General features: G+C 41.7%; 1 protein-coding gene and 1 long non-coding RNA gene across 2 annotated transcripts in view; both read left to right on the top strand.

Moving 5' to 3' along the window:
* LOC144680472 (exostosin-1-like) overlaps nucleotides 1–26637 on the top strand; it is a 709158-nt gene that overhangs the window by 14763 nt on the left and 667758 nt on the right. The window lies entirely within an intron of this gene.
* On the top strand, nucleotides 208–26637 carry LOC144680477 (uncharacterized). The gene is made up of 3 exons (XR_013576565.1): nucleotides 208–320; nucleotides 23474–23639; nucleotides 26200–26637. It is a non-coding gene; the product is annotated as an uncharacterized LOC144680477 (long non-coding RNA).

The raw sequence follows: 26637 nt of genomic DNA, 5'->3' as shown, positions 1-26637 counted from the left end.
CCTGGTGTGTGCCATGCGTGCAGATGTGAAAAATTGAATGCATTATTAGTAAGCCTATTGAGATTTTTTTAGCTGAACTTTCAACACCAATAAACATCAAACCATTCTCTTTCTTTTCTAACTATCAGTGATACGTTGGTCACAGGTGCTGCATTTCACATAGGCTCCTCTTCACTGATTTGGTCTGTTGTTGTTAAATCCTCATAGGATGAATGGATAAGCTCTGCTACTTCTCAATCCTCTTGATGAACAGATTACGTGTTTGGAAGTTGTGAAAATTGCACATGCACAGATGTGGTTGAAAGTTATCTTCAACTGCTGTGAGTTTTTAAAAAAATTCTATCAAAGTTGAAACTTTTGAGAGGTCCTTGAACTAAAGCTTTGGGCGACAACTCAATTATTAACTTTAAATTGTTATTGTGAAGTTATTGTGCAATTTTTGAATTGAAATGTTTTTTATTTGAGGCCTGTTTGGAGCATTCCAATTTTCAGTTGTTGAATGAAAACAACATTGTTTCATTTTTGATTGCTTCATAAACATTTGCTAATCACCATTTGTTAATGTAGGCAATTCAATTTTAAGAGGTTACTTAAAGAATTTAAAGTTAACTATTGACATAAAAGTGTGACAAAAATAATTGAAGTTTATTGACCGGAGGTGCATGCATATATAAGATTTTTAAGATAAGTTTAAGAAATGGCCTCTGCTATTTGTACCTTCAGCCCGCCTCCAGCAAACAAAAACAACAAAATACTTATGGGGTAGCACTAGTGTAACTGCTGTGAGCTGCACTTTGTGTTCACCAAGCTATTTAGGGGAACGCTGCACCACAGGCACAAAGAAAATGTGGCCTCTTTCTCACAATGTGAGCATAGAATGGTATTTGCCAGTGCCTATTATGTGGCTTGATCTGTACCACTTATTCTGAATCAAATATTGTAATTTGAGCTCAGTATTCAAGCTCTCAAATGTATTCAGCAACATTGGCCTATTTATGTTGCTAAGAAACTCTTAAGTGCTTTAATTTAAAAAAAATAGGTATAAGCATTGACTTGGAGCTAGCATTCTCGCCTTTGTATCAGAAGGTGTAGGTTCAAGCCCCATTTAGAATGTAAACTAGACTGACACTTCAGTGCCATGCTGAGGGTATGCTACCCTACTGGAGGTGGATGAGATTTACATTATTCCAACACTAACTGCACTTAAAAAGTACTTCATTACCTGTGTACTTTTGGATGTCTTCAGATTGTGAAAGCTGGTATATAATCTCTTCTGCAACATACATGGAAATGCTAGCTGTTATGTTTATGCTTGTGCACATCCAGAATTTAAAAAGGAAATGAATGCTCAGATGTGCTATTGTTGCCAACCTCTCTTTTTGCTGGCTCTATCCTCAGTCCTCCTTCATCTATTGATACTCGGCTGCATTACTCACTCTGACCTCAAATGTGTTGCTCCCATGTCTCTGCCATTGTTAAAGCTGCCTCCAAGGACCTAGGTTTTCTCTTTCGGGTCAAATGACTGTTTTCTCCTGAATAACCCATATACTACCCCAAATAGCTCAAGATTCCTCAAGCTTTTGTTGCCAGTGGAAATTGTAGAAAGGGACAAATAGTGATAGTTGCAGCAAACATGAGAAAAAACAAAGCACTTGCAGTAATTTGAGTATGAGTCTGGTGATGCTGTATATCTGAATCCAGTTCAATGTGGTTTATATTAGTACTAATTCAGCAACATATCTCAAGCAGTTAGCAATGACAAATGAAGGTCTAATTTCTGGATAGACCTGACACCTATTTACCACCATAAATTGGGTAATGAGCCCATAAGACGTAGGAGCAGAAATAGTCTATTCGGACCGTCGAGTCTGCTCCGCTATTCAATGAGATCATGGCTGATCTGATAATCCTCAACTCCACTTTCCTGCCTTTTCCCCATAATCCTTGATTCCCTTACTGATTAAAAATCTGTCTATCTCAACTTGAATATTCTTAACAACCCAGCCTCCACAGCCCTCTGTGGTAAAAGAATTCCACAGATCGACTACCCTCTGAGAGAAGAAATCCCTCCTCATCTCTGTCTTAAATGGCCGACCCCTCACTTTGAGATTATGCCCTCTGGTCCGAAACTCGTCCACAAGGGGAAACAACCTCTCAGCATCTACCCTGTCAAGCCCCCTAAGAATCTTATATGTTTCAATAAAATCGCTCCTCATTCTTCTAAACTCCAATGAGTAGAGACCCAACCTCTCCGCGTAAGAAAATCCCTCCATACCCGGGATCAACCTAGTGAACCTTCTCTGGGTTGCCTCCAATGCCAGTATGTCTTTCCTTAGATAAGGAGACCAAAACCATTCACAGTATTCTAGGTGTGGAGTCTAATTAGTGCCTTGTATAGTTTTAGCAAGATTCCCCTATTTTTATACTCCATTCCCTTTGAAATAAAGGCCAACATTCCATTTGCCTTACCTATTACTTGCTGAACTTGTATGCTAGCTTTTTGGGATTCATGCATGAGGACCCCCAAATCCCTCTGTGCTGCCTTCTTAAAACGCTGCAGTCCATGTGTTACAGGTATACCCACAGTGCTGTGAGGGAGGGAGTTCCAGAATTTTGACCCAGTGACAGTGAAGGGACAGCTGAATAACTGATCCTTGTTGTGTGAGATGGACATCACATCAGCCAGCATGGCTGTGTGATTTTTTATTATTATTTTATTATGGGGTGTGGGAGTCACTGGCTAGGCCAGCATTTTTTGCCCATCCCTAATTGCACTGGATCATGCAGGTCAACTGGAAGCAATTATGATGCCTTCATTTTTGTACAAGATGCATTGAGCCATTATGATGAACCAAAGAATGGCTGCTGGATGACAAGGGCTATCCACTGATGACATGGCTGATGACTCTGGCATGCAATCATGCACACATTTACAGCATGCATTCAATGAAAGCCATGTTGCTACATGAAATATAATAAAGCAGGCCATTATGGAGGTGGAACAATGGGCAGAATTTTATGGCCCCCCCTTCCTGGCAAGGGCAGTGTTGGTGTAAAGATTTATGCTGGTCTGCTGCATGTTGCAGAACCTCTCCATCATGAGGGGACAGCCCTTACTACCAGCTGTATGGCAAGCAGCTGAAGAGCAGGAGTATAAGTGTGAAGAAGAGGAAGGGAGGAAGCAATCCAATTGCACCTGTGCAGGGGCACACTCAGCATCGGAGCAGGAAGTAGCATGTGAGGCTCTGACTGAAGGGAGGGTGTACTGGCAAGGAGCCAGGAGTGGAAGCGCTTTGAGCAAAACCTCCACTTCCATGTCCCCTTTCTCCATCTTCCCTCTCAAGGCCCACCCACACTTCCTTGCTAGCTAAGTGTTGGAGAGTGCTCTTCTACACTTAGTGAGGTGCTAAATAGTCAAGACAAGGTTTTCCTCCATTCTGCTTAAAGTAGCAGCCTAAATGTTCAGGCCAATGTTGAGGGTCAACATGCAGTCGGTTACCTTCTGCATCTGATGCTCCATGCAGGTGGTCACTCTTTGCATGGATGTAAACATCAACATGAAGGCTTGAAATATCATGACACTCGTAATAGAGATGGACCACTCCTATCTCCCTCCAGTTGTGTGCAGCGCCTCTGGAAACACTGAGAGAACCTTAAGTTTTCTGCTGCTCTATTATTTTCCTCTTTATTGATTACCCCCCAGACTCAGCACCTGCATCTATCTGAGTTGGGCTTGAAAGGTCCTGAGCCCTTGAATGGGGACTGTCCACTTCTGTACTGGTCTCCAACACCTGCTCCTGCTCATTCGTGACAGCCCAACTACCTGTCTTTAGGTGTATCTGAGCTGGTGGAGGATGTGCATGAGTCATGTGACTGTGCTTCCACAGGGTGACCTGCTGAGGAGTCTTCATCCTCTTCTGGCAACAGCTCCTGAGGGTGCTTGTAGAACCTGGTGTGAGATAAAAGACACAAATTAGAACAGAAAAGGTAAGAAGGCACCAAGGCATCATTGTCACATTTCAGTGGCTGCTGGCATCAAGTCAACATAGAGAGATGGGTGCACTGGTTTGTTGGTCTGAGGAGTGATATGCAGGAGAAGGCTAGGGAAGGCGGATTGAGAAGATTTGAATATGCCTTGCCACTTGCCTTTCCTGTCCTGATGAGCTCATTAAACCTCTTGCAGCACTCCTCCCAGAAGGGAGGCACCACTCTCTTGCTGCTGACCTTCTCAGCCTGTCCAGCCATGCTTGCTTGTCCTTAGGCTGCCTTCATTCTCCCATCTGCAGGGAACAGAGTTGTTACAGCTTGCAGCATGATGTCCAGCAACACAATGAAGAAGCTTCAAGCTGTCTTTCCACATTGAGCCTTCATCTGTGAAATACCTGACTCTTTCTTGACATATTGGTTTGTTTCAGCTTCACTATTTAATTGAAGGATTGCCAATGTTGGTCATCATCACAGCCACCAGCTCTAATTGGTTGGGAAACCTGGAAGCCAGATGCAAATACAGTAACTGGGTTAAAAAGCCACTGTCAAACCCACTAGTGAAACTTTCGGCTTTCCAACCCACTGCTGTCCTCCTCTGCTATGAGCAGGTCTGACATTAAAATTCAAGCCCACAAATAATGAAACGTAGAAAATTTATGACACAGAAGGGGACCATTTGGTCCATCTCTGGTACCCAAAAAGCAGCTGTCTAGCCCTATCCTACTTTCCAGCTCTTGGTCCGTAGTCTTGTAGGTTATAGTACTTCAAGCACATATCAAATAATTTTTTTTCTAAATATGATGAGATTTTATGCCTATACCACCATTGTAGTTAGTTTCAGAACTCCATAACCCTATAAGTGAAAAATGATTCTCTTCCACTCCCCTCTGATCCTTTCACCAATTACTTGAAATCTGTGTCCCCTGGTTATTGGCCTCTCTGCTAAGGGAAATGGGTCTTTCCTATCCAGGCCCCTTACAATTTTAGACACCTCAATTAAAACACTCCTCTACGTCCTCCATTTAAAAGAAAACAGTCTGTCTAATCATTCCTCATATACAAAATTCTCTATTCCTGACAACCTCCTCGTAAATCTCCTCTGTACCCTCTCTTGTGCAATCAGACCCTTCCTATAATGCAGTGACCAGAACTGTATGCAGTACTTTAGCTGTGACCTAACTAGTTTATTTTTTCACAGATCTAGAATAACCTCTCAACTTTAATGCTGTGCCTCAGCTAATAAAGGAACGTTTACCATATGCCTTCTTAGCCAACTCATCTACCTACCCTAACTTTAGGGATCTGTGGGCAAGTACTCCAAGGTCCTCTGTTCCTCTACACTTCTCAGTATCCTACCATTTATTGTGTATTCCCTTGCCTTGTTCAGTCTCCCCAAATGCAATACCTCCCATTTCTCTGCACTGATTTCCATTTGCCACCTTTCTGTCTTTCTGACCAAGTCATTGATATATTTTTGCAATCTATTGCTTTCTTCCTCACTATCAATCATTGGGAGATTTTCTGCATCATCTGCCTTCTACCATCTGCAAACCTCTTAATCATGCCCTTATATTTAATTTTAAATGATTGACATATACCACGAAAAGCATGGGACCTAATACAGAACCCTGCAGAATCCCATTGGAAAAGGCCTTTCAGTCACGGAAATACTTGTCAATCTATTATCCTTTGCTTCCTACCACCAAGCCAATTTTGGATCCAACTTGCCTTGAATCCCATGGGCTCCTACTTTACTGACTAGACTGCTATTTGAGACCTTGTCAAAAAAGTTGCTAAAATCCAAGTAGACTACAGCAAATGTGCTGCTCTCATTGATTCTTCTTGTTACCACCTCAAAAAATTCAATGAAGTTAAGCATCAGGAGAAAAAAATGAAGGTATGGAGGCCTACAAGTTTCTATTGAAGTTAGAGAATTCAATAAAGGTCCATCCATCCATCCATTTTCTCACCGCTTCTCCTGGTGAGGGTCGAGGTGACAGTAAGCTGAGCAGGGCTGACCAGACTTCCCTTTCCTCAGCCACAGATTCCTACTCGTTCTGGGGTTTCCCAGGCATTCTCAGGCCAGCTGAGAGGTGTAATCCCTCCAGCGTGTCCTGAGTCAGCCTCGAGGTCTCTGCCCAGTGGGCCATGCCCGGTACAGCTCCAGTGGGAGCCTACCAGGGGACATGCTTATCAAATGCCTGAACCACCTCAACTGGCCCCTCTTGATTCAGAGGAGCAGCGACTCTACTCCAAGGCTCTCCTGGATTACTGAACCTGTCACGGAGAGTATACTTAGCAAGCCTGCGGAGAAACCTCATTTCCGTTGCTTGTACACACAATCTTATCCTTTCGGTTATTACCCACAGTTCATGACCATAGGTGAGGATGGGGATGTAGAATGACCAGTAAACCGAGAGCTTTGTCCTAAAACTCAGCTCCTGCTTCAGCACCACCGACTGATAGAGTGCCCGCAGAACTGCAGCATCTAAAATCAGTTTACTTAAATATTAAAATGAGGCCTCATATGCTGACAACCATCCATAGCATAATATACAGCTTCCACTACTTACACTGTCTATTCTTATTGGGTATTTAACACTAACCATTTGCCTTCTGCTGGGTTCAGGCAGAAGTTTGATTAAGATTTATTAAAATGAGGCCTAACCTGTTAAGATTAGTTGGACCATGTCCTTAGACTCTTCAGGTGCCCTTTCTGCTTTGGGTCTCCCATACACCATACCTGTACCCCTTTAAAGCCAGGGCCATAGAATCTACAGCAAAAAAAAATCCATTTGGCTGAATTCGTTTACATTAGTGTTTGTACTCCACAAAACCTCCTTATCTATTATTATCTCTCCCGTTATTTCCTGTTATTCCCTTGTCCTTCATGTATGCATCAGGCATCTCCTTAAATGCATCAATGTTATCTGCTTTGACACCATTTGGCAGCCAGTTGCAAATATGTTCCTCCTAAATTCATTAATTTTCCCTTTGCTAATGTGACAGTATTTTAAAAGCCACGCCCTGGAATGCCGCAGGAGAACATGGCCCTGTTCAAAATGCTCTTACAGTATAGGGATTGCACCTGACAAGCAAGTCTGGTTGGCCAATATGAGCTGTTTCTTTTTACATTCTTTGATACTTCTAGTTCTTATTTGTCTTTGTTATCCTAATTGTCTTTCTTTTTAACCTTTTCTAAAAGCTTTATGTTTCTTAACATCCTTATCGTTTATGCACTTTGCATAAGATCTTTTCTTTAAATTTCATTTCATCCTCACCTATTTATCACTACATAGCATCTCATGCTCAGCTAGTCTGTTCATATTTTTAGCAATACATTTTTTCTGAACTCTATTGACCCCCCCCCCCCTTTAAATGTTGCCCATTGGTTTTACCTGTCAATTTTTTTTTAGTTTACCTTCTTTAGCTCCATCCTCATTCCCTTATGGTTTATTTATGCCTTTCTCAATCAAAAGTCCAATTTTTTTGGCCTAAATCACCGTCAGAAAATTGGACCCCTTGAAAGTAAGGCACACTAGGTTGAGTGCCTTATTTCTGTTCAGGTTAAATATGGCCAGTAGTGTAGTGCCTCAGAAAATTTACCCTATATTTGATGCACTAATAAACACCCTCAATGTGCCTTTCCACAGTAGTCTTTCGAAAAGGTTTGATAAGGCAGAACAATGAAAATGCATTATGCCCTATGCATGGGGAATTATAAAACTGCTTAAATCTTGACTGCATTCTTTTCCCCCTCATACTGTGCTTGGAGAAGTAGTATTACTATTTCCCAATTGACCTTATTAGGGCTGTTTTATGGTTTGGGGCTCTTCATCTGATTTAGTAAAGTGTGCCTAAACTAATTATGCAATTTTTATACCCATGCAGACGTATGCGCACAAACCTTTGAAGGTGGCAGGACAAGTTGGAGAAGGCTGTTAAAAATGTATACTGGATCCATGGCTTTAATAAGTACAAGAATAGAGTATAAAAGCAACAAAGCTTTCCTACACATTATAAAACACTGGCTAGGCTAGTTCTGGGCACCACATTTTAGGAAGGATATTAAGGCCTTGGAGAAGGTGCAGAGGAGATTTACTGGAATGATATAAGGGGTGAGGAACTTCAGTTATGTGGAAAGATTACAGAAGTTCACATTGTTCTCCTTAGAACAGAGGAAACTAAAGGGAGATTTGATGGAGATGTTCAAAATCATGAAGCATATTGATAGAAAAAAGGAGAAATTATTTCCAATGGCAGAGGGGCCAATAATCAGAGGACAAAGATTTAAGGTGGTTGGCAAAAGTGCCAGGGGTGACATGAGGAAGAATTGTTTTATGCAGTTTGAAAGGGAGGTAGTAGCAGATTCAATAGTCATTTTCAAAAGGGAATTGGCAGGAATTGTGCCCCTTTTGGTGTCTGCCAGAGGAAGAAGGTGCAGGAAAAGTGGAGATGACAGGCCACTATCTGTAGATGGTGCTACCAGTCAACAAGATTTTAAAAAATATGCCTACAACCCCTTTATAGGAGATTAAAGAAACAACCTGTGCTACTGTTATCCCCTACTCTGGCTGCAGGGCACTTGTCCCTAGTGTCTCAGCATACATATATCCCACCTCTAAGCTCTCTAAATTACATGTCAGCATCTGAGCTGGTGGCTGTGAATGTAAAATTGAGCAATGTGTGGCCTCTTCATTACTGTCTTCCTTCTTTTCAACCGCTTGCTCTTCCACCACTTCAGTTCTTGCAGATCTGAAAGGAGAAAGGCATGATGGTAGGATTGTGGTGAGGGAATGGGTGAAAAGCAAGAGGTGCGTGCTTACATCATCTATTCCTTGTAAATCAGAAGAAATTGAGAGAGTTGAGAAGGAGGATTAGGTATGAAGATACTGTCATCTTTGATGGTTTTGGCATACTCAGTGGTCCCCATCATTGGAGTGGCTATGTTTCCTCCACTGAGTCATGGTCATGCAGCTATACCTGAATCCCACTAATTAGGTCATGCTGATTCCAGTTATGTGTCATGTTATCCTGCATAAGGGAGAGAGGTGTGTCAATGAGTGTGGTGCAATGTGTTTCGATGATGTGGCTGTAATGGTTGAACAGCTGGCAGTGTGTGCAAGTTGTGAATTATGGGTGTGAGGCTAGCAGTGGTGCTAAGCATGTGGGGGTGAGGTGAAGCTATGAATGTTGGGTATGAGTTGTGATTGTTAGAAATTAATGGTAGATGAATGAAGCCGGTGTAGTTCATTGAGCAATGTGTGACTTTAGTGGTGTAGTTGGTGAAATATTGCAATTGAAGATACATTCACTGACCTTGACCACTTGTGAGGTAATTGCCCTTTGCGTGGCACTTTGTCCAATTCCTTGAGGCTAGATTCTTGGCATTGATTGTCATGACTACTTGGTTGCACTACCTTCATAAAATTTGACTGGAGGGCCTACTTCCATTCTCTGGCTAGATCACACCTTTCCTCTTTACCCCCTTCATCAAGTCCTCCAGTGTGTAGGATTGGAAAATCTTAGAGCCTACTATTTGCCATGGTGTACCATTTGTTTGTGTTCCCTTTTTGTTTTGGATGCAGCGCAGCTTCTAATTGTCAGTTGTTTCTGGTAGCACTCTTTCTATATTTTTCTCTCTATATTTATGAACTGCACTTGAAAGATGAGTACTTAAATAAACTATTTGAATTTTATTGCCCTTCTGGTTTATTAATAAAATTCTCAATATTGCACTTAAATATCTCTTAAATGGGTATGATGATAGCATTTTTGCAAATTGCGTGAGAAAATTCACAAAATGTCGATGGATTCTGGAAAGACTTGAGTTGTTCTTCTGGACCTGTACAAAAATGTTAAAGGATCACCAATATGCAGATCGTCCAGAGTAACAAAAGCTGCCATGTATGATGTCACTTATCATTACTAGCCTGTTTGGTTACACGCAGACCTCTTTGGACAGATGCTTTGGGTGTGAAGTGGGATTGATGCTGAAGGGCAACATGACTAGTAAATGAAAACAAAAATACCAGGAAAAACTCAGCAGGTCTGGCAGCATCTGCGGAGAGGAACACAGTTAACGTTTCGAGTCCGAATGACCCTGAAGAATGTTCCTCTCCGCTCATGCTTTTTCTGGTGTTTGTCTATGCCTATATAATTGTTAGAGGGCTTTGCATTTGGAATTCTATTAATAATACTGGATGCAGATCAGGGCAGACCACTCCATGAACCCTGGTACTACTGCTTTCTCAGCTATGGTGTGTAGGTACTATCCATCTTACAGGTCTTTATTTTTAGCTTTTATGTCATCAGGTGGTGCAGCTTCATAACTTGTTTCTGAAGGCTGTTAGGGTGTTATTATGGCTAAAGGGTGAAAATAGGTGCTAAACATATGCTGTTCTAATAAGAAACGCCTGGCTGAAAGTCTAGCTTTAGCATGCAATTTTTGGGTTAATTGATGATGATTGTGATTTGTATATGCTTGCAGGTGCTAACCAGAAACCTGCAGGTTTAGCAAGTACTGATTAGATGCAATTTTTGTGGAGTGCTATGTAGGCTTCTTGCACCCACTCTCCTGAAAGTGTAGAGTTTTTTGGCTGGCACACAGCAGCAGCACATTGCAGGACGACTCAAGGATCAAAGGAATGGGTGCACAGATTATCGATGTGGCACTGGAGGTTCTGGTGGAGGAGATCAGAGGAGGAGAGCGGTCCTGTACCTAAATGGGGAAGGAATGCCATCTTGCCTGTCCCCCTCTCCTGAAACAGCTAATGCTGTTCTACCTAGCCTTGTGACTCCCCCCAATTCCTTGTCCAGACCACGGAGGCTGCCTAGCAGGATGTGCATGTTCAAACACTCCCTTTTCCTGGTGACCCATATAAAGTGGAGTAGCATAGCACTTACACTTTCTTGGTGAAGTTCTCAAGAAAATTTGTATAATATAGAATTGTAGAGCATGAAATCAACGTCAATGCCGTGTTTACTTCCACACTGCTGATTGCTATTAGGGAAAGATGTTAGTAGAAGCCCTAGCCACCAAAATGCTATGTGGCCTCTTTAATGAGCACTAGCAGCTATTTAAATAACTATCAGTTGTTTAACATGCCTCCAGGCAGCCATTTCTAGCATTTGCTTCAACACCTTTACCAAGATGCTGTCTTGTGCTAAACATGGGCTAAACTGACATTTCAGTTTAAGTTCACTTTCGTTATCTCTTTACCTCCTTAGCATCTTGGGTATTTGGCAAAAAATTACCCTCCTAGCTTTTTTACACATGGTGATGAAGGCTGCATTCAGTACTGTTCAGCTACTTGTACATCTTGCAATAATACTTATTTGATTGTAGACAAAGGAAAACAACCACATGTCCCTTTGACAGTTGCTGAAGAAATTTGACTAACCCTCTCCTGAACCATTAACACCTGTTTCCTTACCACAAAGCAAGGTTTCTTGCTCCTCCTGTCGATATAATTAAACCTTGATTGAAGAAAAGCGTGCAGTCAAACCATTACTCTCCTCCTATTCCTGAAACATCATTCTTCATACTCTCATTTGTTTTCCCTGTTCCTTCAACTTGACATTGCACTGCTGTGATTTAATCAGCTCCCTTTAAGGCAGATGGCAGAGGCACCCAAACTCCTCCTTGGACTGCTGAAGCCACCCAGACTGGAACGACAATATAAGCATGTTGATGGGAAAATAAAATAAACAAGAGCGGCAGAGGCATGCAAATTTTAGCATCTGGCTGACAAAAATGGATTTCAACTTTTAAATATTCAGGAACAGCTGACATGTTAACAGTCCTGTTTTCCTAAACACTGGTCTGCATAGAAATCTGTCTCTTTGGGGATCTCTAATGTACAGTGTGCAAGCCTGATTCCATCAAATTTGAGTACAGTGTGTTTCCAAAGTAAGTGAATCACCCTCTTGAGGCTTTAAAGCCAGTTTACTTCATTTTCTGCCTTCTCATTGCTGAATTACCCATGACCAATCCTCACATCCAGTGAAAAATCTGCAATGGGTTTGAACATTAAACTGACTGATTAATGAATCCATTGTTGAATTACTTCACTTCTGTAATTTTAAAAGTCAGATTGATCAATGGAACCATTTCCAATACAAGAGGGAAATAAAAATGCTAGGTCAAAGAAAACTTAGCATACTGGTAAAAGCTGTCATTTTCAATCCTGCCATAAAAGACTATAAAGCTCTTTTCATAAAACCACTGAAATAATTTTGTATAAAAGTGGATAAAACAATGTCCTATGATACCACCTTGAAGACCTCAGGAGCCCTCAAGCTTCCTCTTGCTAATGGCTTAAACCATTGGTACACGGAATGTACCAATAATATTTAAATTAGCCCCAGCAGGAAAATCCGTGTAAATCTGGTGTGTTTTGCTTGAATTGTTCTTGGAGCCTGTTGGGAGAGAAAAATCAGCTCTGTTAGTGATTCTGCTTCTACATTATTTCTGATGGGAATTCCCAAGTCCAAACAACTCTGCATAAAGATGGAAAAAGTTTTTTACCTTACCAAAATTATAATTCATGGTACCTCTGTCAGGTCTTCTCTTAACCTTCCATGATAACATTAAATATTTCACTTGATAATGAACGTCACTCATTCTTGGTTTTGTTTTACTGAATCCCTTCTCTATAGCCCTGACACCCTTCTTAAAATTAGACAGGCTGTATTTCCGGAGGCAAGAATTGGGAGACAGGACTCATTCTGCTGTTGGGATCCTACTTCTGTCTCGAGATTGCAAGCAGGTGGGATCTTCCGGAGGTCCAGGCCCTAAGTGGCCTGGAGGGGGGCCTGGCATGGAGGTGGGCTGAGTCCAGGGCAGGCAGGTTAAAAGGCTTGTCTCTGTTCTCAAAAAGCTTCGGCTTGATGCTTCCAAGGCAATCAGCGGTTCATCTGTATATAGTTGAACCTTCTGATCTCTTTAAATGCCCTCACCCCCTCACTCCCCCACACATCCGCTTTATGAACAGAACTCACAGGCCTATTATAACAGTTGGAAGCTGTTGAATAGCCCAAAAAACACATTGAATAAATAAATACTCTTCAAACCAACTGTGTAAACAAGGTCAAGTACCTGTAAAATGATTAGGTGGTTGGATTGCAACAAGAGCCCATAAACCTCCCTCAGCAAACAAACAGACTTCAGAACTGTTATCTCAACGGATGTCTAGACTGATTACATAAAGGCAATAGGAAAAGATTAAACATTTACATTTGGTTATCATACCAGGCTATCCTTTCAATAGTATGAAATGTACTCTATCTTTTTAAGCGTTAGATGAAATTTTAAACTTATCCGAAAACTTTTTCACACTTATAATGTTAACAGCTTACCAATTGGTAGAAATAACAATCTGGCAAATGCATTGTTTAAGGGGCAGTTACATCTTCCAATCGCAACACTGTCATAACTAACCCTACTGACCACAGATACAACTCTGCAAAAGACATGAAAATTTAAAAAAAACTTCTCTGAGCTGGGCTCTCAGTGAGCCCACAACACTGTCACTTGTCGTCTTCATATGAGTGTACAGGTTCTGGGACCACTTCCTCCCCTGCCCTCGTGAGAATGGCTGAGGGCGGGTACAGACCTCTAGCTGCCTTGCTCAGTGGCCATTTTTGTTCGGGTCCCAATTGGGACCGTGAAAATCCTGGCCTCTAAATTAGGTTAAAATCCGATTTTATTGAATAGCAAAGCAGGCTCGAAGGGCCAAGTGGCCTACTCCTGCTCCTAATTCATGTATGAGCATATGAAATAGGAGCAGGGATAGGCCCCTTGAGCTTGTTCTGCCATTCAATAAGATCATGGCTGATCTGAATGTAACCTCAACCCCACATTCCTTCCTACTCCCATAACCTTTTACCCCCTTGTTAATCAAGAATATATCTAGCTTTGCCTCAAAAATATTCAAAAACTCTGCTTCTACCGCCTTTTGAGGAAGAGAGTTCCAAAGACACTCAACCATCTTTGTCTTATATGAGCGACCCCTTATTTTTAAACAGTGACCTCCTAGTTCTAGATTCTCCCACGAGAGGAAACATCGTCTCCCCACCCACCCTGTCAAGACCCCTCAGGATCTTAAAAGTTTCAATTAAGTCGCCTCTCACTCTTCTAAATTCTAAAGGATACAAGCCGAACTTGTCCAGCTTTTCCTCATAAGACAACCCATTCCTGGTATTAGTCTAGTAACCTTCTCTGAACTGCTTCTAACGCATTTACATCTTTCTTTAAATAAGGAGACCAGTACTGTACACGATACTCCAGATGTGGTCTCACCAATGCCCTGTACAACTGAAGCATAATCTCCCTACTTTTGTAATTAATTCCCCTCGCAATAAATGATATCATTCTATTAGCTTTCCTAATTACCTGCTGTACCTGCATACTAACCTTCTGTGATTCATGCACTAGGACACCCAGATCCCTCTGAATCTCAGAGCTCTGCAATCTCTCACCATTTAGATAATAAGCTTTTTTATTCTTCCTGCCAAAATGAACAATTTCACATTTGCCCACATTATACTCTATTTGCCAGATCTTTGCCCACTCACTTAGCCTATTTATGTCCCTCCTTACGTCCTTTGTAGCCTCCTTACATCCTCTTCACAATTACTTTCCTAATCTTTGTGTCATCAGCAAATTTTGCAACCATTCCTTCTGTCCCTTCATCCAGGTCTTTTATATAAATTGTAAAAAATTGAGGCCTCAGCACTCATCACATCCTTCAAACCAAAAAAAGACCCATTTATGCCAACTCTCTGCTTCCTGTTTGCTTCCTATTAGCTAGCCAATCTTCTATCCATGCTAATATATTACCCCCTACACCATGAGCTTTATTTTCTGCAATAACCTTTGGTGTGGCACTTTATCAAATGCCTTCAGGAAATCCAAGTACAGTATATCCACCAATTCCCCTTTATCCACAGCAGGTGTGACTCCTTCAAAAACCTCCAATATGTTGGTTAAACATGTTTTCCCTTTTACAAAACCATGTTGACTCTGCCTAATTGCCTTGAATTTTTCTAAATGTACTGCTATAACATCCTTAATAATAGCTTCTAACATTTTCCCTATTACAGATGTTAGACTAACTGGCTTATAGTTTCCTGCTTTCTGTCTCCCTTTTTGAACAAAGGAGTTATATTTGCTATTTTTTAATGGAACCTTCCCCAAATCTAGTGAATTTTGGAAAATTAAAACCAATGCATCAACCACCTCACTAGCCAATTATTTCAAGATCTTGGGGTGAAGTACATCCAGACCTGGGGATTTGTCAGCCCGCAGCCCCAACAATTTGCTCAATACCACTTCCCTGGTGATTGTAATTTTCCAGAGTTCCTCCCTCCCTTCCATTTCCTGATTTACAGCTATTACTGGGATCTCCCTATGTATGTACATCTCTATGTATGTTCTCACTGTAGCCTAACCAATGATTTGTGCAAGTTTAGCATGATTTTCTTTTGTACCACACCTTTATTTATAAAATGCAGGATTTAATAACTTGTGCTTCCTCTTCAAAGTGTCTGCACCATTACTTTTTTAAAATTAGCATTTAATGTACATTTCCCTTATTCGTCTTCCAAATTATATAATTTCACATTTCTCTGCATTATATTTCAATTCCCATCTATCTGCCCATTCCACTGACCTATATATGTTGCTTACCGTCCTATATATAGTCTGTATATATTGTGAGAGGAACAGTGATTCCAGTACTCCTAAGGGTCACCACTTTACAACCAATCCAAAAAATTGTTTTGTTTTAGCTACAATGAGAATTGTAGAAATATTCAGCAATTCAGCAACAGATACTTCTTTTCTAAATTAACTGTATTTAAACAGTTTGCTTCCAGTTATAGACAGATGGCGAGTTTAGTGTAATATACAGAGTATTAAATCTGTTTCCATCAAACTACTTCTAACATGACCGCACACACTGGCCTTCAAACCAGGTTTGTCTTTCAAGTTACTGAAGTGCAGCATATGTATTATTTCTTAGAGAGTTTTGCTTATTTTATCTAAACAATAGTATTGCTTTAAAAATAAATGCTTCATATTTAGAACATTCATATAAAATTTATTATGGGAAATCAGAAAATTATCCCGACTCCACCTCCAGCCAGCTGTTACTGTACTTTTAAATACAGTTGAATAAGATCACTGAAACAGCTGCAGCTAGAGTTGCTCTTGTTAGCAGCGTCTCTTGAGGGCTAACAGCCACTGTTATTGAAAGCAATTAAACATGGCACTATCTGCAATATGTATGCATTACAGGCTAGAGCTGGTGATTATCCTCCAGAGAGCGATGAAAACAATTTTTTTATACTGCATCAGTGGGTGACATGGGTTGGCTCTTTGAAAGGCTTCATACAATTGGATAAAGTTTACTACTAATTTGGCTCATTTAATACTTAAAAATAGCTGGAATGGTTACCAAACCAGTGAATATTAACCAGTGAATATTAACCAGTTAAGTTTGGCGAAGACAGCAGTAATACTTTCCTTTCCACGTTCATCCTTCAGGGTGAAGATTACCATGTTCATCATCTGTTTTTGGTAGGGTTCTGTTGGGTATATAGGCGATTGCTAAGGCTGAGCTGCACCCAGAAGTTTCTGCTGCAGATAGGATAAGGTACCACAGATTATTAAGATTTGGATGAGTTGCTGGCTCGGGATTTCCTCTGCTTGTATTTTCTCTCTGCTTCTGATATGCGCTTGCTTTCAAAGGATGCTGCACTGTTTTTCATTTTGCTCCGTCAGGCGTAGCGAACCTTGGCGAGCATCTCCCAGGACTCAAAGTCAATATCAAAACTCCTAAGTGATGTCTTCAGTGTGTCCTTGTTACGCTTCCTTTGGCAGCCAAGGGAGTGCACCTCAGACGTGAGCTCGCCATAGAAGATTCGCTTTGGTAAGTGAGTGTCAGGCATCCTGGCTACATGACCAGCCCAATTCAGTTTTAACATTTTTTATTCATTTACGGGATATGGGCATTGCTGGCTAGGCCAGCATTTATTGTCCACCCCTAATTGCCCTTGAGAAGGTGGTGGTAAGGTGACTTCTTGAACCACTGCAGTCCCTGTGGTGTAGGTACACCAACAACACTGTTCGGGAGGGCATTCCAGGATTTTGACCCAGCGACAGTGAAAGAACGGCGATATATTTCCAAGTCAGGATGGTGAGTGTCTTGGATGGAACGTCCAGGTGATGGTGTTCCCATCTATTTGCTGCTCTTGTCCTTCTAGATGGTAGCAGTTGAGCCTTGGTGAGTTTCTGCAGTGCACCTTGTAGATGGTACACACTGCTGCCACTTTTCGTCGGTGGTGGAGGGAGTGAGTGGTTGTGAAATGGGTGCCAATCAAGTGGTCTGTTTTGTCTTGGATGGTGTCAAGCTTCTTGAGTGTTGTTGGAGCTGCACTCACCCAGGCCAAGTGGAGGGTATTCCATCATACTCCTGACTTGTGCCTTGTAGATGGTGGACAGGATTTGGGGAATCAGGAGGTGAATTACTTGCTGCAGGATTCCTAGTCTCTGACCAGCTCTTGTAGCCACAGTGTTTATGTGGCTAGTTCAGTTGAGTTTATTGTCAATGGTAGCCCCCAGGATGTTGATAATGGGGGATTCAGTGATGGTAATGCCATTGAACATCAAGGAGCGATGGTTAGATTCTCTCGTGTTGGAGATGGTCATTGCCTGGCACTTGTGTGGCTCGAATGTGACTTGCCACTTGTCAGCCCAAACCTGATCTTGCTGCATTTGGACATAGAATGCTTCAGTATCTGAGGAGTCGTAAATGGTGCTAAACGTTGTGTGATCATCAGTGACGTGTCTCAATATCATGTGGATGCTTGGCATGCCATCTCCAGAAGCTTCAGAAGGCAGCTCAAGTGTAAGTGTTTGAGCTTCTTGGCATAATGCTGGTACACAGTCCAAGCCTTGCATGCTTAGAGAAGAGTGGGCATGGCTATTGCTCTATAAACCTTTGGTCATAGGCAGGCTTCATTCCCAGACTGATATTCAAAGTCTACTGAAGGCTAAAATTTATTTTGGCAATTCTTGCATAAGTCTCATCGTCATTATGGACAGCTCAAGAGAGTGCACTGCCGAGGTAAGTAAACTTGTCCACTGCTGACAGGTTCTGATCATGGATTGAAACCTTGGGCTCAAGATAGGACTCTCCTGGAGCAGGCTAGTACATTACTTCACCTGTCCAGCTTTGAAACGGCAGCTAGTGCAGTCATTGGCAAACAGAAAATCGTGAAGCGTAACCTTGGAGACCTTGGTCTTTGCCTGGAGTCATCTCTGATTGAGTAGCTTCCAGCCCTTGCGATATCTGATTTCAATGCCAAGATCACCATCATGGAAGGCATCGGAGAGCATAGAGGAGAAAAAGCATGCTGAAGAGGTTGGTGCTAGCATGCAGCCCTGCTTAACTCCATTAGTGACTGATAATGGGTCAGAAAACTCATCGTTGTCCAGGACATGTGCGAGCATACCTTCATGGAACTGTTGAACCATTGTGATGAATTTCTCAGGACAAACGAATTTCTCCACTACCTTCCAAAGGCCCTCACATGCCTTGGTCAGGTCAATATATGTGGTGTAGAGATTATGTTCTGTCCTTGGAATTTCCCCTGGAGCAGTCTAACTGCAAACATTATATCAGTGGTTTCTCAACCTTTTCTAAAACTTCACTCACTCTCTGGGAGCAGATCCTGGTCAAGGATGCAAAAAGACATCAAGGAGACTTAGACAGACTAAGTGAGTGGGCAATAACATAGCAGATTGATATATAATGTGGAAAAATATGAAGTTACCCACTTTGGTAGGGAAAACAGAAATGCAAAGTTTTTCTTAAATGGGGAGAGACTGGGAAATGTTGATAACCAAAGAGACCTGTGAGTCCTTGTTCATAGGTCACTAAAAGCTAACATGCAAAAAGCACTTAGGAAGGCAAATGGTTTGTTAGCCTTTATTGGGGATTTAAGTATAGGAATAAGGAAGTCTTGCAGCAGTTATAGAGAACCTTGGTAAGGCCACACCTAGAGGATTGTGTGCAGTTTTGGTCTACTTACCTCAGGAAGGATATACTGGCCATAGATAGTGTGTAACAAAAGCTTACCAGACTAATCCTGGGGTTGGCAGGATTGTCCTATGAGAAAAGATTGAGGAGACTGGGTCTGCGTTCTCTGGAGTTTAGAGGAATGAGAGGTGAACTCATTAAAGGGTACAAAATTCTTACAGGATTCAACTAGGTAGATGCAAGCAAGATGTTTCCCATGGCGGGAGGTTTAGAACCGGGGGACACAGAGGTAGGCCATTTAAGACTGAGATGACAAGGAATTTCTTCAGTCAAAGAGTGGTGAATCTTTGGAATTCTCTACCCGAGATGGCTGCGGAGGCTCAGTCATTGAGTGTGTTCAAAGCAGAGGTGGATATATTTCTAGATACTGATGACATCAAGAGATATGGGGATACTGTGGCAAGATGGTGTTGAGTTAAAAGATCAGCTGTGATCTAGTTAAATGGCAGAGCAGGCTTAAGGGGCCGAATAGCCTGCTGCTATGTCCCTATGAGATGTTGCGCTAAGTGATTTAGAAAGATTCTGGTGAAGATTTTGCCGGTGATGGGGAAGAGTGAGTTTCCTCTGATTGTTGCAAGATTGGCAGGTTCATTTCCCCTTGTACAGTGGACAATGGAGGCACCTTTGCACTTTTGCAGGGTGCTTCCTTGATTCCACATAGACTTAGACAGTTCAGTGAGCTTCTTGACCAGGCATTGACCTCAGACTTGTAGATCTCAGCTGAGATAACATCAGCTCCTGGAGCTTTGCCGTTAGACTGGCATTTGATTGCATTTGTCATTTCTAACAATATGGGAGGGCCATCAAGAGAGTTCGATTGGCACCACATCCACCAACATTCACTCCGTCCACCAGCAATGCACAGTAGCAGCAGTGTGTACCATTTACAAGATGCACTGCAGGAATTCACCAACTCCTTCGACAGCACCTTCCAAACCCACGAACACTACCAATTAGAAGGACAAGGGCAGCAGATAGATGGGAACACCATCGCCAGGAAGCTCCCCTCCAAGTCACTTACCATCCTGACTTGGAAATATATCGCCATTCTTTCACTGTCGCTGGGTCAAAATCCTGGAACTCCCTTTCTAACTGTGGGTGTACCTACACCACATGGATTGCAGCGGTTCAAGAAGGCAGCTCACCACCACCTTCTCAAGGGCAACTAGGGTTGGGAAATAGATGCTGGCCCAGCCAGTGAAGCCCACATCCTGTTAATGAATAAAAAAGAATGATGGTAACCTGTTGATTGCTTCTTCATTGATGGAGGAAGGTTGATTGAAGATGTGGTTAAAATGTTCTGCCCACTTTTCTAGAATTTGGGCATGTTCTGTGAGCAGTGTTGACCCATCAGCACCAAGGATTGGTGATGAACCAGTAAACTGGGGCCTGTAGATAGATTTCAGAACATTGTAGAATCTCTTCCAGAATTTGTGGTCTGCATATGACTGAAGTTCATCAGCTTTCTGATTCAGCCAGGCATCTTTCATCTCCCTGAGCTTGCAGATGTTTCAGTAGGCATCGTGCTTGGATAGTAATGACTTGCTATTGAAGAAAACCCTGTAGATGCGATGCCCCACCTCATTGTTTCTGGATTCCTCATTGTTTTCATTGAACCAATCTTGTTCCATGGTAGGGCCAAAGGTCTCTAGAGCAGTGGAGCACATTATATCCTTGAACACAGGCAACTCTTGGTTTCTCTGAGAGAGATCCCTTTATTACTGCCTGTTTGAGCTTTGAGCCATTGAGATGCATCCGGACCTTTGTTCCCTGGGGCACCTAGGGGGATAGCTCTTGATGTTTAGTTTTGAAATGATAACTCTGAGGTCAGCCCAGCAGTCAGCACTGCACATGGCTTTCGTTACATGCACATGTTGCCTGTCCCTCTGCCTGGTGATGACATAGTTGATTAGTTGCCAATGCATAGAATAGGTTGCATCCAAGATGTCTTGTTGCGATTAGGGAGGGAGAAAGCCCTTGGTGATTAAAGAGCTCATGCTCAGGACACGTTTTCAGCAAGAGGAAACTGTTTTTATTATGATTTCCAAGCCTGATTTTTTTCTGATGACCCCTTCCTACGCCTGGTGATCTGCACTGACTCTTATGTTGAATTGATTCAAGAATGATTAGCTTGCCTGAGTTTGGCATAGTAGCAATTAAGGAGTGGAAGTCCTCATAGAATTTATCCTTGACTTCATCAGGGTTGGTCATGGAAGGGTCTTATACACTGATGAGAGTTGCTTGCCTGTTGCCGTGCAGGGGGAGTTTATGCACCATTAGACAATTATTAACATTCTTGAGAAGGCAAATCAACTTACTGATGAGATGGTTCATAACAACAAAGTCTACACCAGCTTCGCGCCGTTCTGCTTTTCCATGACCACTCCAAAAGAATGTGTAACCTTGAGCTGACCCTCCTCAGATAGACGAGCATTGCTGAGCGCAGCAATCTGGACATTGTACCTGGCCAGCTCTCTATCAACGAGCGATTCTTCTCTCGAGTTTGTCAACTGTGGTATTGTCCATGAGGGTGTGCACCTTCCATGTGCCAATGGGCGACTAGTGCCACCGTCACATTCTTCTTTGAGATTTACTTACGATTGTGTTGATGGGATCCCTGCCAGCTGTGGCCTGCTAGTCAAGAAGGTGAAGCAGAGATTGTTTAGGGCACCTTTTCCAGCCCTTCCCTTATACTAGGGTAGTCCTGAAAAGGCTGCTCAGTTGCTGAGGGGGCTGCCGAGTTCCACTTCTGTTTCATTCCAGTAAAAGTGACTCTATTGCCTGAGCCATCTGCATGCAGGTTCATGGCTACAGCTCCCAGGGAATCCACACCTGCTGCTATGTCGCTCAGCACCTGCACAGGACTTGTGACACATAGATGGTGGATAACAGATGATAGAAAGATGATGAATGTGATTTGCAAGTGAATTGGATTATAGTGTGAGAATTGCGCCTTGCACTCTTGTCCTGACCTATCTTAATCCAGTGGCAAGCGGGGTGTAGATGGTTGGAGATAGATCTGGATGTAGTGGTTGACGAGGTGGCCTTCCGTATCTTGTTGAGCTCTACACATTCCACAAGATGTGCCTTCAAGATCGTTGGACTTTAGATTACTGTTGTGGTCACTTTGACAAACGGACCACAGGAGTCTCAGGTACAGGTCACGATCGTTTATTCGAGCAATTGCAAGGGGAGAACCATCTGAATGCAGCTTGAGATAGCACTCTGCTAAATTACAAGTGTTCAACATATTTATACATTATCGGTCACGTACAAGAATAGTTTCCAGATTCTGATCTTGTCAACATATAGGTTTACATTAAACAGACATCTCTGGTAACAGGTACATGCATCGTATGTCCCTATTTTTCACCCAGGCAGAGACCTTCCCTCCTACCTAAACTAGGACCATCTGTTCTTTCCCTATCTGCTGTAAACAGGCTCAAACTTCATTGTTTTTTACAACCTAAGTCTCCAGTCTGACTCCCAGGGCCTTACTGGTGATTGCAAACCCTGAGGGTGTACAAAGTTCGAGAGTGTATAAAGTTCATCTGGTGCTTTTTCATGTTTATGTACTTGCAGGCACTGGCTACTTGGAGATTCCAACAGTATCATTCCCATACAATGAATTCTCTCTTACCATATATTCTCATTTACTTTCTTCCCCCTAACATTACGTGTAAGGGTACAGAGTGTTTCAAGTGATATTTATCATATGGATATGGAAAACGAATAATTTGTATGGTCACGAATGAGTTATGAATGTCTTTCATATTGCGGAAGAACAGGAATGATCCAGCAAAATATAGTGCACTACTGATACAGGATGATAATGATTAGGTTATGCAATAGAATAAATATTTCTACTTGCGAAGTGACTAATTTTCAACATATGTTGTTTGGTCAGCTCATGAGTTGGCACTAGGATAGTGCCAATAAAGCCCATAGTCCCTATCATTAGGCTATAATACCAAATATTTTAATTCTTGCACCTTTTTAAACTTGAATCTTAAATGAATTGTGATTGTTGAGCATTATTGGTTTATTTGAATTACTTCTTGTCTCCTCCGAGATGACTGTCTGACACCTGAAAATCCCCTAAATATGAATTGATCATTAAATTGATTTGCATCCTCCCACCTCTTAATGGAACTGGCATAACCGTGATTTACAGTATAGTGTCTAAATGTAAATACAATAAAAATTAGATTTGCTGTTGTACAGAATTAAAGTGGTTAATACTTGCTTTATTTTGGAACTGTGTATTGAACAAACTATATTTATATTGCATTCCAACTAAGTAACTAAGTTAAGATATTTGGGGCTGAGACAGCTCTGTCTAATATGACATTCAAAGGCACGCATGGACTTTGTTGTAGGAATTGGTGGATAACCATGAACGTATTCTCAGTGCTGGCACCTGAATAATGATGACATCATCAATATGGAGATGTAGAAAATGCATTAGACCCATGGGATGTGATTATGTCCTATGCGTGGGCTGACCTGAGAGTTCGCAGGTGGTACAGTTGCAACTGAATTATAGTAGGTGTCATGAGTGTGATATAAATTGTGTCTCATGAGACTTTATAATGTATTCTGTTTATGCCGCATGGTAAATTGTTAATTGTGTAAAAAAAAGTTTAAATATGTATTTAATGCTGAACTGTATTGGTTCCACCATGAATTAGTGTCATCCCACAATGCTTTTCACTTCAAATTATCTTCATATGGCTGGAGAGTGGGAGTGGGGTGTGTGATGGGGGTGAAGGGGGGGGGTGGTGTTAAAAATATTAGACCAAGGTGCCATCATGATTTGTACTTAAAATGAGAGAACATTAGATAACTGTTGGTGGCTTTTAAGTATTGTAGTCATTGAAAGGGGTTCAGAAGGTATCATTAACAAGAAGACTGGATATAATAATGCTCCTTTTCTTTGCTCCATATTGGTATATGTATAGATACGTTGATTTGCACCTCATGACTTTTTGAAAAATATTCTTGGGTTACTTTTTAAAGTAAACTTTGGAAAATTTCACTATCTGCTAAATGTTATTTTAAAAATAATCTTTTATTGATCTAGCTCTATATCAAACTATATGCCATGAATTAATTCTTTTAAATCAAAAATTATATTTTCAGCCATTCATTAATGACCATATAAATTCTTATGGATTGGAGTCTCCTGGCTTAATTTTCATTTGGCTAGAGGTGGGGCCAGTGGCAGGAAGGCCGGCATGGGCCAATGTGCTGGTTTGCTGGCATGTTCCCACTTCTAGGCTATTTTGCAACAGGCTGGGTCTGGAGGGTGGTGGCTACTTGCCTGCAAGCGGCATGTAGCTAATTAAGCCACCTAAAGGGCCTATTCGGGTCACTTTGCCAACGCCAACTCGAATTTTACTTTTGGGATATGGGAGGGAGGCAGTCTCGTGGTGGCAAACTGGGATCGGGTCAGTGTTTCATCTACAGAAATCCACCCCTGCCCCCATCACCCCGCAACCAGCATAGCCATTGAGTTACAGCAGTGGGCGCTGGCCATCCTGTGGAGGGGTTGAGGGTTTGCCTCCCCACAATGACAACCTGGCAGCTGTGAATGCTTTGTATTTGTAAATTTTAAAAGGCATTTAGAAGTGCCTACCTACACCCACAGCTCCCATCTCTGACAGTGGGGCAACAGATCTTTTAGTGCTGGAAGGCCTTGGGAGCCGCCTACCATCCTTAATTGGGTGGAGCTCCTGGAAGTGGCCAGTTACTTGGCCACCTCCTTGAAAATCACTACCAGGGTCCTGCCGCTGGCATCTACAGATTTCCAGACCTGGTATTCATTCTCCAGCATTGAGATCAGGACCCTGGAATGAAAATCCAGCCTGTGGTTATAAAATTGCCTCTCAGTAACGTTCTGCAAGCCTTGCAACCCTTTTCATGTGTGCCCCATGCTGTTGGCTCTTCCTGTATGGCCCGCACAATGGTCTTTGAAGAAAAGGGCACATGCAAGGACTCAAACCAGGGTAACCCAGTTTTTAGCTCTCTTATCTTCATGAACTCTTTTCTGGAAGCATATCGTAAAATTCAGTACATACTGAGGTTTTATATTGGCTGATTGTTACATTTTTTAATAGAATACAAACATTTTATACCATTGTAATCTCTTGTTACAAGCACCTCACTACCAGTTTCCACTTCCACCTCATCTCAACTGGCTTGCTCCTCATTTTGTAATATCTGCCCTGATCCAATCAAGTGTTTTCGTTTTTGTACTGACTGTTTCCTTTTCTAGTTCGATCTTAAGCCTTACAACATTGTAGCCACTATTCCCAGGTTGCTCATCCACATTTAGCTTGTCTACCTGATCAATTTCATTACTCAACCATATCTAGAAACACCAGGCCCTTGTAGGCTGACTAATATAGTGCTTGAGGAAGGAGATCAGTATACACTCCATCCCTTCTCTATTTACTTCCTTTTTGCCCCAATCAGTAAGTGGATAGATAAAATCTCCCTGAATGATCGAATTGCAGATTCTCACTTCCGTTTCTTTCCCACAATTAGGAGGCCTGTAATACATTCCTACAAATATATCAAGCCCCTTTTTTTATCTTATGAGCTCTAATCATATTTACTCTGCATGTACCCCTTGTATACAATAACCTTCTCTACAACATGCATTCCCTCTTTCGCTACACTTTTCTTTCTAATCTTGCCGAAATATAATGCCTCCTTTGTTATTTTTCTATCCTTCCTAAATATAGTATCCCCAAAGGATCAAATTCAGTGGAACAAGGCTTGAGGACAAAAGGATATTTGGGCCAGCATGAACAGGTGTAAATCAGTCCCCATTTTAATTTATACATACTGTCTTTATTTTTACACTCTCGTTATAAATTTTATGTCATTGTAATAGAAACCGCCTATGTAAACTTGTCACACAGCAATTGCACCCTCCCACCAGGAATGATGCTATAGTATGACAGTTTCCATTATAAACATGAGTAAGAATTTATAACAGAAGTGGTAGACAAAAGGTTATGCGAATCTAAGATTTTCAACATGTGCCAATTATTCAGTCAATGCCATATGCATAACCCATGATTTTATTTCTCTGCAGTTTTGTTCTCACTTGATACCTGTAGATGGGTAATTTCCACCAGATGTTAGTGAATTCTGATTAGGCGGGACGCCTTGGCTGATTTCCCCTTCTCTGGATCAAGGACATTGAGACCAATTGTAATGCCTGAACTGCTACCCAGACTGATGTCAGCTTAACTTGAATTGAAGCTCTTAAATTGGCTGGATTTGTTTTAATGTTTGAATCCTTTCTGCATCCAGTGGGATCATCACCTACTTTGACACCCACTTTCATTTCCCACTCCCGAGTTAAAATTGACTCTACTCTACGTGAGTAAGTATATCATTGACACTGCATCAAATCAGATTTTTTTTTAAAACCACCTTGGCAGTAAAAAAGGATCATTTGCAGTGAAGTTATTTTAAAATTTTATTGGTACTTATTGATGTAATATTGTAATATTTGATGTAATGTTCT

This window comes from Cetorhinus maximus, chromosome 5, assembly GCF_964194155.1.
Source record: "Cetorhinus maximus chromosome 5, sCetMax3.hap1.1, whole genome shotgun sequence".
Lineage (NCBI taxonomy): Eukaryota > Metazoa > Chordata > Chondrichthyes > Lamniformes > Cetorhinidae > Cetorhinus > Cetorhinus maximus.
This window is presented reverse-complemented; position numbering and strand designations above follow the sequence as displayed.